We start from the raw sequence: 12,308 nt of genomic DNA, 5'->3' as shown, positions 1-12,308 counted from the left end.
TGATCTTTCATAGGGTACAATTTTACATACTTTGTGAAATAGTTTCGGAGAACGAGGACATATATATTTCCTGATGGTGTCACAGGATCTTCAGTAATATCAGCTGCCATTTTTCCAATGGGTGATTGGCATGAATAGTCTGTAGGGGAGATACTCAGTGTGGGACTGGCATATATCTTAACTGGCATGAACGCTGGTAGCGTCGTCCTGAGGGCATTAGACAGAATTCCTGACCAAGAACATGGTCAGGATAACTCATGACCTGTCTAGCCTTCTGGAGCCCCCGTTTTTTCCAGAGGGAGCTCAGGTCTGTCAGCTGAACTCCAATGATCTTGGAGCAGATTTTAACAATACTGCTGAGGCTATTCTTGTCCCTCACAGACACTCCATTAAACCAGCAGATGAAAGAGGAGACTAAATAGCAGACTTATCAACGGAAACAGATGGACAACGGCCCCATCTTTTTCTATGTTCTAATTAGACTGAATGCATTTGAAAATATTAAATTGTGAAAATACTGTACAGCTGTTACTGTACAGAGTATACTGTTGTAAGTCCGTGCTCAATCGACCCAATGGAGGCATCCGGTCAGCGGGGAAGGTCTCTGCCCGTTACTGTCTTTTCTCGTGGCAAAGTATTTTGATTAAATTAATACATTTTCTCATATGTATTTTCTCGTTATTTCATCTGACTCCATAAATGAAAATGTTTTAATGATATCTGTGCATCAAATGGGAGCGAATGTTTGACTATTCCTTTTAACTCTTTACTGCAAATAATGAGTCCATTAGAATCAAATGTTTACAATTTATTATGTCAGGTAAATGTATCATGCCAATTACATAATCAATTCAAAGATAATCAGTACAAAACATCAAATGCTCTAGAATAAATAGAAGAGATGCGAACCCGACATTAGGAAATACATGATGCTGAGAGTCCCGGCGGCTCTCAGCATTCACGGGCTGATCTGAGATACAGAATCGCGCTGATCCTCGAGTTGCATTTTATTATATAGACAGAAACTTCTTTCACATGGAAACATGTGCTAACAATGGGAATTTACATTCAGAGTTGACACCTTTTGGGAGTAGGAGACCATTTCCCTAGAGACTCACCTTCCTTTGTGTGCCAGTTATCTCTAAACTCTTAAAAACCTTATTACCTTTTGTTTACTTATTTGGGAATGAGACCTTTGTACCAGTCGCACTGAGACATTTTAAGCAGTGTTGTATAAAGTACTAGAAAGCAATACTTGAGTAAAAGTACAAGTATCGTACTAGAAAAAGACTTTGGTAGAAGTGAAAGTTACCTTTTAGAATATTACTTAAGTAAAAGTCTTAAAGTATCTGATATAAACTGTACTTAAAGGGATAGTTCACTTTGAAATTAATTTTTGGTATGTTTTAGCTTACCTCAAGGGCATCCAAGATGTAGGTGTCTTTTTTTCCGCAGTAGTTTCAATTTTGATATTTTTAGGTCAAACCGTTCTTGTCTGTCAGTCATATAATGCAGGTCTATGGTCACTGTCTCAAAGAGCATGCACAGAGTCCAAATTAAAACAATTCCCCGTCGTCCAAATTAAACAATTCCCCATCGTAAGTACACATTGATGGCCTAAGACACGAAATGAGCGGTTTGTGTGAGAAAACGAACAGTATTTATATAGTTTTTACCACTTATACACAGCCATGTCCAAGTGATCTGATCTGACGTGTATGCAGACTGGTGCATAGATATATACACACTAGATGTCGCCTTGTCTACGGCAGTTCATTGGAACGAATGTCTTTAAGGCGACATCTAGTGTATATAGATTTTTGATTTCTTTTGCCATATTGTTTTCTGCACTATCTATGTGAATGTTAAAATCTCCAGCAATGGCACAACAGTCAAACTCTGAGGTAATTGTTGATAACAGTTCTGTAAAGTCCTCAGCAAAGACTGGAGAGTATTTTGGAGGCCTGTAAATAATGATAAGTAAAATGCGTGGAGCACCTTTTAACACAATACCCAGATATTCGAAAGACGGGTAATTCCCAAATGATATTTGCTTACATTGATAGATATCTTTAAAAAGAGCAGCTAGACCCCCACCTCTCTTAACAGCTCTGCAGACACTCATAAAAGTAAAGTTAGGAGGGGCTGTTTTAAATATGCCGACGACACCGTCATAGTGAGTCTGCTCCATAAAAACGATAGAGGTCATGGTCCAATAATTGAAGACTTTGTCCAATGGTGTGAGGAGTCGCACCTTCAACTGAACATATCCAAAACAAAGGATATGTACATTGATTTTGGAAAAACCCCAGGATATGAGGCAATAACTATAAATGGTCAACTAGTGGATCAAGTACAATCCTATAGATTCCTAGGGACAATTATTGACTCTAAATGAAATTTCCAGGAGAATTGTGAGGCTGTCTGTAAAAAAGGGCAACAGCGCCTATACTGTTTGAGAAAATTGCACCATTTTAATATAGGCAAGACAATGATGACATTATTTTATCAGTCTTTTATTGAAACCATCATATCATTCTCCCTGGTGGCATGGTTCGGTTGTGTCTCAGTCAAGCACAAGAATCGCTTAAACCAAATTGTTAAATGGTAGAGTAAGCTGACTGGGGAGCTCCAGTTGCACCCCACAACTCTGTATGTAAACCAACTAGCTATGGCCATCAACAAAGATAGTCTGCATCCTTTGAGTAGGGAATTCCAGTATCTCCCCTCTGGACGGAGGCTAAAAGTTCCTGGTTGCAGAACCACAAGATTTAAAAACAGTTTTGTACCAGCAGCAATCATTCTGTTAAACAAACTGTAAAATTATTTGCACAAAACGCCAAGCACTTTGGTCATGTACGGTTCTCTGTTCCTTGTTTTTTACTTAATTTTTATTACCTGTTTTTATATGTTTTAATGTTTTGTGTGTTGCATGTTATGTCTTAAGGATGTCCTGCCTCTTTGACTGTAAAACTAGTTTACCTACGGGTACCAATAAAGTAACCTGAACCTGAACCTGAACCTGTTTCATTGAGGACTGTTGCACTGCAGTTGTCTTCTAGCCAGGTTTCATTTAGAAACATAAAGTCCAGGTTGTTTGTGGTTATTAAGTCGTTGACTAGAAGTGATTTATTTTTAAGTGTGCGAATGTTTAAACGTGCTAACTTAACAGTCTTACTTTTTGTCCCCACAGCAATCTTAGTTTGACATGTAATAGGCACCAGTTGAGTTTGCTGTACGGCTATTGAAGGCCTTAGACTTTCTTTTTTTATTATTTTCTTTTTTTTATTATTAAATAATTGTTTTTGTAATTTTACAATATCAAAACCGTGGTACAGGTGTCTCATGGCAGCACATACAGTTATCCATCAACTGGTAGTTAAAGTATTGGGTGAAGGGTAGTAGCAAAAAAACAAAATAAAAAACAACAAAAAAACAACAAGAGTGAAGAAATAAAGACAATCAACATTCATTCTCAAGAAAGTTCCAAAGAGGGGACCTGTAGATCATTCTGGTGAATGATCGTGTTTGCATACTGTATGGACACTATGAGTTACCATACTGGAGGAAGCGCGCATGCGCATTAGTTCTGCCCGCGCTCGTGTCATCCCCCCCCCGCCGAGTTGTAGTTGCTAGTTTAGCATGTTGCCTGTGGCCGTATAAGTTGATTATACACAACAGAGGTTTATATAATAAACACATCTGGCTTGGATTCATGGACTCCTCACTCAAACACATGTACCTAGCTCAGTGGTTCCCAAACCTGTCCTGAAGGCACCCCAACACGGCACATTTTCTTTGTCTCCCTAATCAAACACACCTGATTCAACTCATCAGCTCATTAACCCATGTGATAATGAGCTGATGAGTTGAATCAGGTGTGTTTGATTAGGGAGACAAAGAAAACGTGCAGTGTTGGGGTGCCTTCAGGACAGGTTTGGGAACCACTGAGCTGACACCCTATCACGAGCTCCAAACAAAACTGTCTCACAAAGCCCAGCTGCAAACAATACATTTGAGGTGATGTCCATCAGCTACATTTCAACTAACAGACTAGAGGAGCTCCGGACCCACACAGCACAGGATCAGGTGCTACAGACTCTCAGCACAATCATTCAACGAGGATGGCCTGACAAAGAACGCAGTGTCCACCCATCCATTCGTTCGTTCTTCCCTTACAGAGACGAGCTGGTGGTGGAAGATGGAATAGTTATCAAGGGCCATAAAGCAGTAATTCCGCACTCTCTGCACCGAGAATACATCAATATTGTACAAAGAGGTCACCCAGGCTTAGAGTCAACCAGACGCAGGGCCAGGAGCACTGTTTTTTGGCTGTCAATGAACAAAGACATTGCAGAAGAACTGATATCATGCTCCATCTGTAATACCCCTTTTCCACCAAGGCAGTGCTGGTGCCGGTTCGGAGCCGGTGCCTACTCGCGAACCAGTTCTTTGTGTTTCGACAGCCAAAGAACCGGTTCTCGGCCAGGAAAATTGGTTCCAAAGTGGCACCAACTCTTTGCTGGACTAGAACCGTTCTTTAACCACGTCATGCTGGAGGCGGGGTTGTTGTCGAACTTCTTCTCGAACGTAACCTCCGTCCGAACAGCACGAATGTGTTCTAAACGTCTTCTTCTGACCCCAATATAGGATCGCAAAGCAAGAAGAAACTTTTGCAGAAAGACGATGTATTCCGCCATTGTAATTGTTATGTTTGAATTTGGCGCAAGTGTTTCTAGGAAAGCTAAAGGGGGTCGCACACCGGACGCGCAGCTCAGCTCAGCGACGCGCCGCGTCTTTTAAATTCGAACGCATTATTCTCTAGAAGTGTACACACACCGGCGGTGCCTTTCGGCGTCTGTCCGGAGCGCCCAGCAACGGCTCAGGACCGTGTTCAAAATCCTGCCGCGCAACAGAGCGCCATTTAACCGACGTTACAAAGTTTTATATTAAATTTGCATGTGTCTCATATCGTAGTTAATGTATACTGACTTCACCCTGTGCTGCAAGTTTTATATTCATTTACAGAAATCAGAAAATTGCTGATGTTATTGGATTTTCAGGTGGTGTACACCCCCTTAAGACGTAGCCTATGGCAACGTATACAGTGATGACGCCGTTCGCTGGGCTCTCTAGTCAGTGGAAAAACAAACAGGTTCTAAGAAGGTTCGCAAGTTGAACCAACTTTGAACCAGCACCAGTTCCGAACCAGTTCTTTTTTGGTGGAAAAGGGGTATAATAGCACCAGACCACATCAGCAAAAGGAACCTTTACAGCCACATCCAGTTCCAGCGCTGCCATGGTCTGCAGTGGCTACTGAAATGTTTGAGTAGCACGGACAACAGTACCACGTGCTGGTAGACTCGTACTCAGGGTGGTATGAAATCGACCTTCTCCGTGACACAACTTCAGCAGCTGTGATCACAAAGCTGAAAAGGCACTTTTCTGTCCATGGAACACCTCACACCCTCATCAGTGATAATGCGAGGTAATACACAAGCCAACGTTTCAAGGATTTCGCCGAGCAGTGGGACTTCACCCACATTACCAGCAGCCCGGGGTATCCACAGTCAAACGGACTGGCAGAGAGAGCAGTCCGCAGTGCCAAACTACTGATGGAAAAATCTCACAGAGATGGGACTGATGTGTATCTCAACCTGCTTAACATAAGGAACATTCCCCGTGACCAAGCATTGGGCTCGCCTGCAGAACGTCTTATGTCACGACAGACACGCTCGACTCTTCCTGTCAGCACCAGACTGCTGGAGCCAGCCCCAAAGAACACAAAGCGGGTCAATGCCCAACTCAAAAATAAAAGACTCATTCAAAAGCGCTACTATGATGAATCAAGCCGCCCACTACAGCCGCTTGCAGAGGGACAAGTCGTTAGGATGCAGACCATCAAGGGACACGACAACTTGGGCACCGTGAAGGAAGTGTGCGAGGAACCACGCTCCTACATCATCGAGTCCTACGGAGGGACCTACAGGAGAAATCGCCGCCACATCCTCCCCGTCGCTGAGCCACCACCACGACAGGTCGACCCTGCAGACCTTGATTGTCAGTGTGCCGATCCAGCTGCACCAGTCAGTCCCCCATACACACCACACACACCTCGAGAGACCCAGGTAGCACCTATAGGCCCACCAGTGTGCAGCAGAGGCCTGCTGTTCAGTCTCCAACGAAGGTATCACCAGGTAACATACTGTACGTGACACGCTCGGGTCGCGTCTGTAGGCCTAATCCAAAATATGAACAATGAATATTTTGCTGTTATGGACTGCAAACCAAAGACATTTAAAGAAGAAAAATATATATAATTCTGCAGTAGGCTCTATATGGGACTTTATAGTTCTGGCCATAGCCATGTTGTGTAAAAAAAACAAAAAACAATGTTCTAGTGAAAATGTTTTCAGTTACCACTCATCAATGCACTGAATTCACATTTGAATGTTGAAATGTTTTGAATGTTAAAAGTTGTAGCGACACTGACTTGGCATCCGGCCAGATGTTCTGAATTAGCGAATCCTGATTTGCAAAACACAGCTCGTTTCTTCTTGAGTAAACAAAGAGCATTCTGTTTACGACCCCCTTTGGGCATGTTGACCAGCGGGGGCGCCGCTCGGGCTAGGGCCTCCCTGGCACATGACACATTTATAACAAGCCGAGCGTTGAGCAAAAGGGTCGACCTAGTCCCTTGATTCAAATCTCGCCAACTCACGGGACTCACATCCTGAACCCCCCCGAAAGGGTGGGGGAAAGGACAAGAGTTCACAAAAGCAGCCTGAATTCTGAATGACACACACACGTACATACACACACACACACACAAACATCCTTTGTGTTTAACTTAATATCCTTTTAATGTATGTAACTCAGACTTGTATCTGAACTTCCTGTATGTATGTGTGATTAATGTTGTTTTGATCATATAGTTATGATCTTCGAGTGTTTGCCTCTGAAATGTATTTTTGAAGAATGTGCTCCCAGTAGAATCGCATCCCGTAACCCGATCTCATTGGCAGGTCATAAAATTTGACCACGAAGCTCATCCAGCCCTATGCAAGGGAGACAACGGGGGCGCAACATTCCAACGCACACACATTCCAAAACACACATTACACACACAGACACCATCCATGGAACTTTTCAGAGAAAAGTACCGCTAAATATTTTAAATATATTCCTTTTGGTGCTTAGATGTCTTCACATGTCACAATGGAAGTATCTACAATTTTATTATGTGTTAATCAAATGTAAAATGCCTATAATCGGGTTTTTGAGTGTAATTGTGTATCCTTAAATGTTTTATCTGTCATCCTTGGTATCTGGTTAACCGTCGTGTTTTGACTGAAACACTCACACATGCGAGATTAAAGTAAAATGTAATCTTCTGTGTGTACAATCTTTCTGGGTAGAAATGACGAAAATTCATACCATCATAAACCATGCAGATTAGTTGTCCTGACAAGACAAAGAAAAGATCTTCCCGTTCGAAATGCTCTAAGATGATTCGTCCTCCACGCAAAGGAGGCGTACACGGGACACTAATAAAAAGTCCAAACTCTCTCAACTCTCAACTCTCTTCTCCCTCCTTCGGAAACTCTGGAAACCCAAGTCCGGACCGGCTTCGGCCTGCTTCTCTTCTCTTTTATTTCTTTTTATGTTTTCTATAGTCTAGTTTCGTTTTCCTATTCGCCTCTGTTCATTCACGAGCTGAATGAACTTAGCCTGAATCATTCTCGGTAACGTACGCTCAAGTGAACCTTCAAATCTTCCCGCTACACAACTCCGGAAGAAGACCAGGACACGCATCTCCGCTCTAAAAGGAACACACACATATTCCTTTTTCTCAGCTCCACAAAAGAGTGCATCAAACTGCAAGTATATAATCTGACATATTTTAAAGCTGAATCTAGGTGTCTCTCAAAAGGGTTCTTTGTTTGTAATAAGTTGCCAGGCTCTTCTTCAATTCTCTGACTCTCTCTCACTCTACTTTCTCTCTCTCTCTCACTTTATTTTCTCTCTTTCATTTCATTCACTCTGATCACGTTATTTCTTATGTTCTTGTTTGTTTAAATGTTTGTTTGTTTTATTGTTTGCATGTTTACGTATGTTTATAGTTGTAGCTTATGTAATAACTAGTCTTGACATTTATTAAAACTTATTCATACTTTGACTGTCTCTGTATTTGAAAATCCATCTTTACAAAGTCAATGAAAATGCCAAAAGATCTAAGCTACACGTTCGATATTATAGACTACTTTGAGTAGTTTTAATTCATAAACCCAGAAAGTTTTATGTTCACGGCCAGAAGATACATTTTCTTGGAGTTTGTAAACGGGATACCCCTTCTTGACTGTGATAATCTTACACTTATTCGCTGGACGAATGACTGATGACTAGACCAGTTACAGAACAAGGTAATCTCGATAATTGATAAAGTAAATGTATATGCGATTTATGAATTATGACCATGAGTTATGATTATTAATAATTCCAAATTCCCTATATCCTTGAGCTAATTCGTATTGACCCAGAGTCATATATACAGTTTACTTTACAAAGTACAATTTCACAACATACAAAATTCAACTGTCATAGTGTTGTAAGTTAATGCCTAGCCTTTTATTCAGTTTGCCGTAGAAAGCACAAACTAAAGAAAGGGGATGTAGATCATTCTGGTGAATGATCGTGTTTGCATACTGTATGGACACTATGAGTTACCGTACTGGAGGAAGCGCGCATGCGCATTAGTTCTGCCCGCGCTCGTGTCACCCCCCCCCCCCCCGCCGAGTTGTAGTTGCTAGTTTAGCATGCTGCCTGTGGCCGTATAAGTTGATTATACACAACAGAAGTTTATACACTCTAAAAACTCCTGGGTCAAAAATAACCCATAATGGGTTATTTTTGATCCAACTCCTGGGTTAAAAAGGGACCAACTAATTTATGGGTTATTTCAACTCAGAAAATTGGGTTATGCTTTTTGACCCAAATTATGGTGTAGCGCAAAGAAGATGATCAGATTGCCAGCTCTCTCTCTATTGATTAAATTACTGAGATTACCCTGTGATCAAACCCCTTCTCTAGTCTGGGACCTAATCAACTTACTGGAATCCCCATTTACAGACACCTCCATTGTCTTAAATCCTCGCCGCGCAGGACGTGCAGACCAAATGGCGCCGACCAACGCGTAACTCATTGACTGCCTATCTGAAAACACAGATCTCTTACTGCTGAATCAACAAAACCCTCTGTTTTACTGTTTGGTGAACATCCGCTGACCAATAGAGCAATCTCGAAAGAACCCCCTAGGGATCTCTAAGACACTGATTTACACTTCAGAACAACAAGACTCTATCCGAACAAATGTCCAAACCATGTTAATTGCATCATTTCTAAAAACGCACACACATAGCCTCTCAACCCCGCGGCTCGAGGACAAAAGTTCAGCGCGCGGTTGTGAACTCTCAGCCTGGGTCACACACACTCACACAGAGACTCTCTCTCATACAATGTTACCTTGTAAAATGTTTAAAATATATTTCTTGATGTGTGTATGATCCCTGTAACCACGCTGATATACCTATGAAGCTTTAGTGGGATGTAATTAATGTGATGCGCCTGTAACCACGAGAAATCGTGTATCTAGGTATCCTCAGATCACAGAATCATGATTCGCGGTACCATTGGGTTCAGGAAGAACCTACGGTGTTGAATCCTTAACTCAATGTGTAAAATTATGCTTTCTTTCATTAATCCCGGGCTATCAAGGGTTATAACCGAATTTATTAGTTTAATACATAGTCGGAAGAAGGTGTGGACCTTTGCAAAACGTAAGGAGGTGGCCACAATCGTCCTCCCAGACGACTGGGTCACGCACGCTAGAAGGCGTGGTGTTAGCGACTTCAAAACACGGCGCCAGATCTCTCCTTGTTGGTAGCAGTTCGCCAGAGAGAGAGAGAGACCCGCCTCCTTCCTTCTTCCAAGGAACCTTCGTTTGCTTTTATTTTCGTTTTCTATTCTAAGTCTTTCTTTTCTTGATAGTTTACCTCAGTTTGATCATTTCTTACAAACCAAAGAAAACCAACTTAAGGCTAAATCATCTTCGGCTAAGTTGAACGCTCTGAGTTACCATCGCAACGAGCTCCGCCTTGACGACGCACCAGACCACGTGTTCCAGGCTCCTTTACACACCACAGACGCACGAAACGAGGGCCTAAATAAGCGAGGACAAGTAAAGTAAAAACCTTCCATTCTTAAATTCGCAATCTGAAAGAAATGCTGTTTAAGTTGTCTAATAATTACTAGAAACTGTTGGGGTCTCGGTGTGAAGGAATGTTGTAAACTGTCTGTGCCTTTCTTTAAACTCTCTCATTCATTCTTTACGCACACACTTATCCTCACACACACACCCTTACACCCACACGTGCTCTCAAACCAACACGCACACACATACACGCACGCGTTCCTAGGAAAACATACGCACGTGCTTTAAAACCCACACACACCTACCTTTTCACGCTACCATCTTACACACACACCTTAAACTCTCTCCTTTAAACTCTCTCCTTTAAACTCTCTCATTTTCTCTTTCCCTCTCATATATTTTGTTTTATTTTATGTTTTATTTGCGATCGTTTATATTATTTGTTTGTTATGCATATTTACTCTTGCGTGATTGAAATAGTACCTGTAATCTTAGTTGTTTGATTAAAATCCTATAATCTTTGTGAATTGAATCTGTCTCATATTGTTTCATTACTGAAATCCCTGAAAGTGTGATCGCCTACCCAGCTCTACCCTTTAATTTACTATCCAACAATCTAAGTTGTCTAAGACACGAAAATAATCATTCCTTTGTGGCCACAGGAAAATTATTTGTCGTGTTGGAGACAATAGGTTTCTGTTCAGAAATCGTGCATCCGATCTGCCGGACGGATGGTTGTATGATAAATGAGAATTAACCTCTATCTAAATTCCCCCAATTAAAATATAATTCTATCTACTTATATCAGTAAATTCTACGAGTAATCGTGGAAATTATTGATATACGTTGAGGTCTGACCTATTCCCTTTTTGGAATAATTCGATTTGTGTAAACGGCATAATGCATATTCATATCTTATGAATATTATCTCTCATTTGAGCTAATAAATTCCCTAAACTAGAGGCATTGTTGTTACAATGGGTTAAATACCTGACCAAAATGTTGGGTTTAAAAAACCCAACATCTGGGTAGAAATAACCCAAAAATTAGTTGGTCCCTTTTTAACCCAGAAGTTGGGTCAAAAATAACCTAACTTGGGTCACTATCCCAGTATGCCTTATTTCAGAAAATAAAACTTTGTTTTACATTATATTACACACTTCAAGCACGTTTACGTTTTTATTGCATTAAATAAAAATCTATAAGAAAAAACACACACTTGGACATGTTTATTTTCATATTTATTTTAGGTCACACTGTAATAACAATATTAGAAATAAAAAATAGAAAAATAAACAACAATTCTCAGAAGAGCCTCAGGAATTTAAGCCTGGGGCCAACTTTGGGGACAAGATTTTTGATAGTGTCCTCATCAAAGAGAAGAAATGCCTCCTCATCTATCTGAAAGACAGAAAACAAGACAATATGAGTATTGTTAATAAGTCGAGACAATTGTGAACCACTCACCAGACACTCTTTCATTATCAAGCTAACAAATAATCACTTTTAAGGTAATGCAGTGGCTTTTTTTTTTTTTTTTTTTTTTTTTTTACGTGCCCCAAATTGCTAGTTAACTAATGTGGTTCTTTTGCAGCATTAACATTACCCATTTTGTGTGAATGCCATATTTTCTTTCATTAAAAAGTGTAATGACAGCCCATTCTTATGCATAACAGCTTAAAGACAAGGCACAATAATCTTTTAGGGTTGTACATACCCAGTGGTGTAGTCTACGTGATACGCAGGTATACGCCGTATACCCACTAGAAAAGGCCAAGGATTTGCGTATACCCACTTAAAAAAGCGTGAGGATACGTAACAACTTCGTTTTGTGTCAGAACTTTCACTTTCATTCATAAATTCACCCCGTCTGTGTTTGCGAAGCGACACGGATCGAATCGCGGAATCCAGTCACAAATGGAACTTGCTATAGGGCAGAACGTCACGGATTTTGGCTATTTTTGAATGAATAAATCAAAAGTAGGGCTGTACAATGAATCAAATCTCGATATGGACTAGTGTCTATGAATATTAAAGCTAAAAGAGACTGCAATTGTTCTACGCGTCTCTGGGAATGAGCGCTCAATGTGTGATCCAC

General features: G+C 40.9%; 1 long non-coding RNA gene across 1 annotated transcript; it reads right to left on the bottom strand.

Moving 5' to 3' along the window:
* Nucleotides 1–11,434: 11,434 nt before the first annotated feature.
* LOC309497296 lies at nt 11,435–11,923 on the bottom strand. The gene is made up of 2 exons (XR_014205473.1): nt 11,768–11,923; nt 11,435–11,733 (listed from the first exon to the last, which is right to left on the bottom strand). It is a non-coding gene; the product is annotated as an uncharacterized lncRNA (long non-coding RNA).
* Between the last annotated feature and the right edge of the window lie 385 nt (nt 11,924–12,308).

The sequence above is a fragment of the Leuciscus leuciscus genome (genome assembly GCF_965113295.1).
Source record: "Leuciscus leuciscus genome assembly, chromosome: 4".
Taxonomy (NCBI): Eukaryota; Metazoa; Chordata; class Actinopteri; order Cypriniformes; family Leuciscidae; genus Leuciscus; species Leuciscus leuciscus.
This window is presented reverse-complemented; position numbering and strand designations above follow the sequence as displayed.